This window comes from Oncorhynchus clarkii, chromosome 7, assembly GCF_045791955.1.
Source record: "Oncorhynchus clarkii lewisi isolate Uvic-CL-2024 chromosome 7, UVic_Ocla_1.0, whole genome shotgun sequence".
NCBI classification, from domain to species: Eukaryota; Metazoa; Chordata; class Actinopteri; order Salmoniformes; family Salmonidae; genus Oncorhynchus; species Oncorhynchus clarkii.
In genome coordinates this window covers 14,690,271-14,698,924 of record NC_092153.1, presented here as the reverse complement: position 1 = coordinate 14,698,924, position 8,654 = coordinate 14,690,271, and the positions used below count along the sequence as shown (strand labels likewise).

General features: G+C 43.0%; 1 non-coding gene across 1 annotated transcript; it reads right to left on the bottom strand.

The window, feature by feature from the left end:
• Positions 1–7,020: 7,020 nt before the first annotated feature.
• On the bottom strand, positions 7,021–7,093 carry trnar-ccu (transfer RNA arginine (anticodon CCU)). The gene has a single exon. It is a non-coding gene; the product is annotated as a tRNA-Arg (tRNA).
• Between the last annotated feature and the right edge of the window lie 1,561 nt (positions 7,094–8,654).

The window sequence follows — 8,654 nt, the reverse complement described above, 5'->3', positions numbered from 1 at the left end:
ACTGTCTACCTTTTGCAAATAGTACAAACTGATACAAGCAGTAAAAACAATGTGTACTGGATAGCACTGAGACATGCAAATGAAATATAGCTTTCTAATTTCTGTTTGCGTTTCATTTTTGAAAATAATCTGTTTAGCAGAGGATGGTTTCGATCCATCGACCTCTGGGTTATGGGACCTGCACGCTTCCGCTGCGCCACTCTGCTCTCAGCCACTTCAGAAATGACTAGAACTCAAAATCTTTGGCTTAGGAGTCCAGTATCTTAGGCCACTGGGATACTGTGTAAACAGTATGACCTATACAAACTTTTGGAAGAGGTAAAAAAAAATATATAATGGCACTGAGACATGCCCATGAAACGACACATTTTAAAAAAATATTGTTCGCACTAAAAATAAACTGTTTAGCAGAGGATGGTTTCGATCCATCGACCTCTGGGTTATGGGCCCAGCACGCTTCCGCTGCGCCACTCTGCTCTCATCACCTTCAGAAAAGACTAGAACTCACAATCCATTGCTTAGGAGTCCAGTGTCTTAGGCCACTGGGATACTGTGTAAACAGTATGACCTATACGAACTTTTGGAAGAGGTAAAAAAATATATATAATGGCACTGAGACATGCCCATGAAACGACACATTTTTAAAAAATGTTGTTCGCACTTAAAATAAACTGTTTAGCAGAGGATGGTTTCGATCCATCGGCCTCTGGGTAATGGGCCCAGCACGCTTCCGCTGCGCCACTCTGCTCTCAGCCACTTCAGAAAAGACTAGAACTCACAATCCATGGCTTAGGAGTCCAGTATCTTAGGCCACTGGGATACTGTGTAAACAGTATGACCTATACGAACTGTTGGAAGAGTTAAAAAAATATATATAATGGCACTGAGACATGCCCATGAAACGACACATTTAAAAAAAATGTTGTTCGCACATAAAATAAACTGTTTAGCAGAGGATGGTTTCGATCCATCGACCTCTGGGTTATGGGCCAAGCACGCTTCCGCTGCGCCACTCTACTCTCAGCCACTTCAGAAAAGACTAGAACTCACAATCCATGGCTTAGGAGTCCAGTATCTTAGGCCACTGGGATACTGTGTAAACAGTATGACCTATACGAACTGTTGGAAGAGGTAAAAAAAAATTATAATGGCACTGAGACATTATGCCCATGAAACGACACATTTTTTAAAAATGTTGTTCGCACTTAAAATAAACTGTTTAGCAGAGGATGGTTTCGATCCATCGACCCCTGGGTTATGGGCCCAGCACGCTTCCGCTGCGCCACTCTGCTCTCATCCCCTTCAGAAAAGACTAGAACTCACAATCCATTGCTTAGGAGTCCAGTGTCTTAGGCCACTGGGATACTGTGTAAACAGTATGACCTATACGAACTGTTGGAAGAGGTAAAAAAATATATATAATGGCACTGAGACATGCCCATGAAACGACACATTTTTAAAAAATGTTGTTCGCACTTAAAATAAACTGTTTAGCAGAGGATGGTTTCGATCCATCGACCTCTGGGTTATGGGCCCAGCACGCTTCCGCTGCGCCACTCTGCTCTCAGCCACTTCAGAAAAGACTAGAACTCACAATCCATGGCTTAGGAGTCCAGTATCTTAGGCCACTGGGATACTGTGTGAACAGTATGACCTATACGAACTGTTGGAAGAGGTAAAAAAATATATATAATGGCACTGAGACATGCCCATGAAACGACACATTTTTAAAAAATGTTGTTCGCACTTAAAATAAACTGTTTAGCAGAGGATGGTTTCGATCCATCGACCTCTGGGTTATGGGACCTGCACGCTTCCGCTGCGCCACTCTGCTCTCAGCCACTTCAGAAATGACTAGAACTCAAAATCTTTGGCTTAGGAGTCCAGTATCTTAGGTCACTGGGATACTGTGTAAACAGTATGACCTATACGAACTTTTGGAAGAGGTAAAAAAATATATATAATGGCACTGAGACATGCCCATGAAACGACACATTTTTAAAAAATGTTGTTCGCACTAAAAATAAACTGTTTAGCAGAGGATGGTTTCGATCCATCGACCTCTGGGTTATGGGCCCAGCACACTTCCGCTGCGCCACTCTGCTCTCATCACCTTCAGAAAAGACTAGAACTCACAATCCATGGCTTAGGAGTCCAGTATCTTAGGCCACTGGGATACTGTGTAAACAGTATGACCTATACGAACTGTTGGAAGAGGTAAAAAAATATATATAATGGCACTGAGACATTATGCCCATGAAACGACACATTTTTAAAAAATGTTGTTCGCACTTAAAATAAACTGTTTAGCAGAGGATGGTTTCGATCCATCGACCTCTGGGTTATGGGCCCAGCACGCTTCCGCTGCGCCACTCTGCTCTCAGCCACTTCAGAAAAGACTACAACTCACAATCCATGGCTTAGGAGTCCAGTATCTTAGGCCACTGGGATACTGTGTAAACAGTATGACCTATACGAACTGTTGGAAGAGGTAAAAAAATATATATAATGGCACTGAGACATTATGCCCATGAAACGACACATTTTTAAAAAATGTTGTTCGCACTTAAAATAAACTGTTTAGCAGAGGATGGTTTCGATCCATCGACCTCTGGGTTATGGGCCCTGCACGCTTCCGCTGCGCCACTCTGCTCTCATCCCCTTCAGAAAAGACTAGAACTCACAATCCATTGCTTAGGAGTCCAGTGTCTTAGGCCACTGGGATACTGTGTAAACAGTATGACCTATACGAACTGTTGGAAGAGGTAAAAAAATATATATAATGGCACTGAGACATGCCCATGAAACGACACATTTTTAAAAAATGTTGTTCGCACTTTAAATAAACTGTTTAGCAGAGGATGGTTTCGATCCATCGACCTCTGGGTTATGGGCCCAGCACGCTTCCGCTGCGCCACTCTGCTCTCAGCCACTTCAGAAAAGACTAGAACTCAAAATCTTTGGCTTAGGAGTCCAGTATCTTAGGCCACTGGGATACTGTGTAAACAGTATGACCTATACGAACTTTTGGAAGAGGTAAAAAAATATATATAATGGCACTGAGACATGCCCATGAAACGACACATTTAAAAAAAAATGTTGTTCGCACTAAAAATAAACTGTTTAGCAGAGGATGGTTTCGATCCATCGACCTCTGGGTTATGGGCCCAGCACGCTTCCGCTGCGCCACTCTGCTCTCATCCCCTTCAGAAAAGACTAGAACTCACAATCCATGGCTTAGGAGTCCAGTATCTTAGGCCACTGGGATACTGTGTAAACAGTATGACCTATACGAACTGTTGGAAGAGGTAAAAAACAAATTATAATGGCACTGAGACATTATGCCCATGAAACGACACATTTTTTAAAAATGTTGTTCGCACTTAAAATAAACTGTTTAGCAGAGGATGGTTTCGATCCATCGACCTCTGGGTTATGGGCCCAGCACGCTTCCGCTGCGCCACTCTGCTCTCAGCCACTTCAGAAATGACTAGAACTCAAAATCTTTGGCTTAGGAGTCCAGTATCTTAGGTCACTGGGATACTGTGTAAACAGTATGACCTATACGAACTTTTGGAAGAGGTAAAAAAATATATATAATGGCACTGAGACATGCCCATGAAACGACACATTTTAAAAAAATGTTGTTCGCACTAAAAATAAACTGTTTAGCAGAGGATGGTTTCGATCCATCGACCTCTGGGTTATGGGCCCAGCACACTTCCGCTGCGCCACTCTGCTCTCATCACCTTCAGAAAAGACTAGAACTCACAATCCATGGCTTAGGAGTCCAGTATCTTAGGCCACTGGGATACTGTGTAAACAGTATGACCTATACGAACTGTTGGAAGAGGTAAAAAAAAATTATAATGGCACTGAGACATTATGCCCATGAAACGACACATTTTTTAAAAATGTTGTTCGCACTTAAAATAAACTGTTTAGCAGAGGATGGTTTCGATCCATCGACCTCTGGGTTATGGGCCCTGCACGCGTCCGCTGCGCCACTCTGCTCTCATCCCCTTCAGAAAAGACTAGAACTCACAATCCATTGCTTAGGAGTCCAGTGTCTTAGGCCACTGGGATACTGTGTAAACAGTATGACCTATACGAACTGTTGGAAGAGGTAAAAAAATATATATAATGGCACTGAGACATGCCCATGAAACGACACATTTTAAAAAAATGTTGTTCGCACTTTAAATAAACTGTTTAGCAGAGGATGGTTTCGATCCATCGACCTCTGGGTTATGGGCCCAGCACGCTTCCGCTGCGCCACTCTGCTCTCATCACCTTCAGAAAAGACTAGAACTCACAATCCATGGCTTAGGAGTCCAGTATCTTAGGCCACTGGGATACTGTGTAAACAGTATGACCTATACGAACTGTTGGAAGAGGTAAAAAACAAATTATAATGGCACTGAGACATTATGCCCATGAAACGACACATTTTTTAAAAATGTTGTTCGCACTTAAAATAAACTATTTAGCAGAGGATGGTTTCGATCCATCGACCTCTGGGTTATGGGCCCTGCACGCGTCCGCTGCGCCACTCTGCTCTCATCCCCTTCAGAAAAGACTAGAACTCACAATCCATTGCTTAGGAGTCCAGTGTCTTAGGCCACTGGGATACTGTGTAAACAGTATGACCTATACGAACTGTTGGAAGAGGTAAAAAAATATATATAATGGCACTGAGACATGCCCATGAAACGACACATTTTAAAAAAATGTTGTTCGCACTTTAAATAAACTGTTTAGCAGAGGATGGTTTCGATCCATCGACCTCTGGGTTATGGGCCCAGCACGCTTCCGCTGCGCCACTCTGCTCTCATCACCTTCAGAAAAGACTAGAACTCACAATCCATGGCTAAGGAGTCCAGTATCTTAGGCCACTGGGATACTGTGTAAACAGTATGACCTATACGAACTGTTGGAAGAGGTAAAAAACAAATTATAATGGCACTGAGACATTATGCCCATGAAACGACACATTTTTTAAAAATGTTGTTCGCACTTAAAATAAACTATTTAGCAGAGGATGGTTTCGATCCATCGACCTCTGGGTTATGGGCCCTGCACGCGTCCGCTGCGCCACTCTGCTCTCATCCCCTTCAGAAAAGACTAGAACTCACAATCCATTGCTTAGGAGTCCAGTGTCTTAGGCCACTGGGATACTGTGTAAACAGTATGACCTATACGAACTGTTGGAAGAGGTAAAAAAATATATATAATGGCACTGAGACATGCCCATGAAACGACACATTTTAAAAAAATGTTGTTCGCACTTTAAATAAACTGTTTAGCAGAGGATGGTTTCGATCCATCGACCTCTGGGTTATGGGCCCAGCACGCTTCCGCTGCGCCACTCTGCTCTCATCACCTTCAGAAAAGACTAGAACTCACAATCCATGGCTTAGGAGTCCAGTATCTTAGGCCACTGGGATACTGTGTAAACAGTATGACCTATACGAACTGTTGGAAGAGGTAAAAAACAAATTATAATGGCACTGAGACATTATGCCCATGAAACGACACATTTTTTAAAAATGTTGTTCGCACTTAAAATAAACTATTTAGCAGAGGATGGTTTCGATCCATCGACCTCTGGGTTATGGGCCCAGCACGCTTCCGCTGCGCCACTCTGCTCTCAGCCACTTCAGAAAAGACTAGAACTCACAATCCATGGCTTAGGAGTCCAGTATCTTAGGCCACTGGGATACTGTGTAAACAGTATGACCTATACGAACTGTTGGAAGAGTTAAAAAAATATATATAATGGCACTGAGACATGCCCATGAAACGACACATTTTAAAAAAATGTTGTTCGCACATAAAATAAACTGTTTAGCAGAGGATGGTTTCGATCCATCGACCTCTGGGTTATGGGCCCAGCACGCTTCCGCTGCGCCACTCTACTCTCAGCCACTTCAGAAAAGACTAGAACTCACAATCCATGGCTTAGGAGTCCAGTATCTTAGGCCACTGGGATACTGTGTAAACAGTATGACCTATACGAACTGTTGGAAGAGGTAAAAAAAAATTATAATGGCACTGAGACATTATGCCCATGAAACGACACATTTTTTAAAAATGTTGTTCGCACTTAAAATAAACTGTTTAGCAGAGGATGGTTTCGATCCATCGACCTCTGGGTTATGGGCCCTGCACGCTTCCGCTGCGCCACTCTGCTCTCATCCCCTTCAGAAAAGACTAGAACTCACAATCCATGGCTTAGGAGTCCAGTATCTTAGGCCACTGGGATACTGTGTAAACAGTATGACCTATACGAACTGTTGGAAGAGGTAAAAAACAAATTATAATGGCACTGAGACATTATGCCCATGAAACGACACATTTTTTAAAAATGTTGTTCGCACTTAAAATAAACTATTTAGCAGAGGATGGTTTCGATCCATCGACCTCTGGGTTATGGGCCCAGCACGCTTCCGCTGCGCCACTCTGCTCTCAGCCACTTCAGAAAAGACTAGAACTCACAATCCATGGCTTAGGAGTCCAGTATCTTAGGCCACTGGGATACTGTGTAAACAGTATGACCTATACGAACTGTTGGAAGAGGTAAAAAAAAATATATAATGGCACTGAGACATTATGCCCATGAAACGACACATTTTTTTAAAATGTTGTTCGCACTTAAAATAAACTGTTTAGCAGAGGATGGTTTCGATCCATCGACCTCTGGGTTATGGGCTCAGCACGCTTCCGCTGCGCCACTCTGCTCTCAGCCACTTCAGAAAAGACTAGAACTCACAATCCATGGCTTAGGAGTCCAGTATCTTAGGCCACTGGGATACTGTGTAAACAGTATGACCTATACGAACTGTTGGAAGAGGTAAAAAAAAATTATAATGGCACTGAGACATTATGCCCATGAAACGACACATTTTTAAAAAATGTTGTTCGCACTTAAAATGAACTGTTTAGCAGAGAATGGTTTCGATCCATCGACATCTGGGTTATGGGCCCAGCACGCTTCCGCTGCGCCACTCTGCTTCCATCCACCCCAGATGGGACTTGAACCCACAATCCCTGGCTTAGGAGGCCAGTGCCTTATCCATTAGGCCACTGGGGCACTGTCTACCTTTTGCAAATAGTACAAACTGATACAAGCAGTAAAAACAATGTGTACTGGATAGCACTGAGACATGCAAATGAAATATAGCTTTCTAATTTCTGTTTGCGTTTCATTTTTGAAAATAATCTGTTTAGCAGAGGATGGTTTCGATCCATCGACCTCTGGGTTATGGGACCTGCACGCTTCCGCTGCGCCACTCTGCTCTCAGCCACTTCAGAAATGACTAGAACTCAAAATCTTTGGCTTAGGAGTCCAGTATCTTAGGCCACTGGGATACTGTGTAAACAGTATGACCTATACGAACTTTTGGAAGAGGTAAAAAAATATATATAATGGCACTGAGACATGCCCATGAAACGACACATTTAAAAAAAATGTTGTTCGCACTAAAAATAAACTGTTTAGCAGAGGATGGTTTCGATCCATCGACCTCTGGGTTATGGGCCCAGCACGCTTCCGCTGCGCCACTCTGCTCTCAGCACCTTCAGAAAAGACTAGAACTCACAATCCATTGCTTAGGAGTCCAGTGTCTTAGGCCACTGGGATACTGTGTAAACAGTATGACCTATACGAACTGTTGGAAGAGGTAAAAAAATATATATAATGGCACTGAGACATGCCCATGAAACGACACATTTTTAAAAAATGTTGTTCGCACTTAAAATAAACTGTTTAGCAGAGGATGGTTTCGATCCATCGACCTCTGGGTTATGGGCCCAGCACGCTTCCGCTGCGCCACTCTGCTCTCAGCCACTTCAGAAAAGACTAGAACTCACAATCCATGGCTTAGGAGTCCAGTATCTTAGGCCACTGGGATACTGTGTAAACAGTATGACCTATACGAACTGTTGGAAGAGGTAAAAAAAAAATTATAATGGCACTGAGACATTATGCCCATGAAACGACACATTTTTAAAAAATGTTGTTCGCACTTAAAATAAACTGTTTAGCAGAGGATGGTTTCGATCCATCGACCTCTGGGTTATGGGCCCAGCACGCTTCCGCTGCGCCACTCTGCTCTCATCACCTTCAGAAAAGACTAGAACTCACAATCCATGGCTTAGGAGTCCAGTATCTTAGGCCACTGGGATACTGTGTAAACAGTATGACCTATTCGAACTGTTGGAAGAGGTAAAAAAATATATATAATGGCACTGAGACATTATGCCCATGAAACGACACATTTTTTAAAAATGTTGTTCGCACTTAAAATAAACTGTTTAGCAGAGGATGGTTTCGATCCATCGACCTCTGGGTTATGGGCCCAGCACGCTTCCGCTGCGCCACTCTGCTCTCATCCCCTTCAGAAAAGACTAGAACTCACAATCCATGGCTTAGGAGTCCAGTATCTTAGGCCACTGGGATACTGTGTAAACAGTATGACCTATACGAACTGTTGGAAGAGGTAAAAAACAAATTATAATGGCACTGAGACATTATGCCCATGAAACGACACATTTTTTAAAAATGTTGTTCGCACTTAAAATAAACTATTTAGCAGAGGATGGTTTCGATCCATCGACCTCTGGGTTATGGGCCCAGCAAGCTTCCGCTGCGC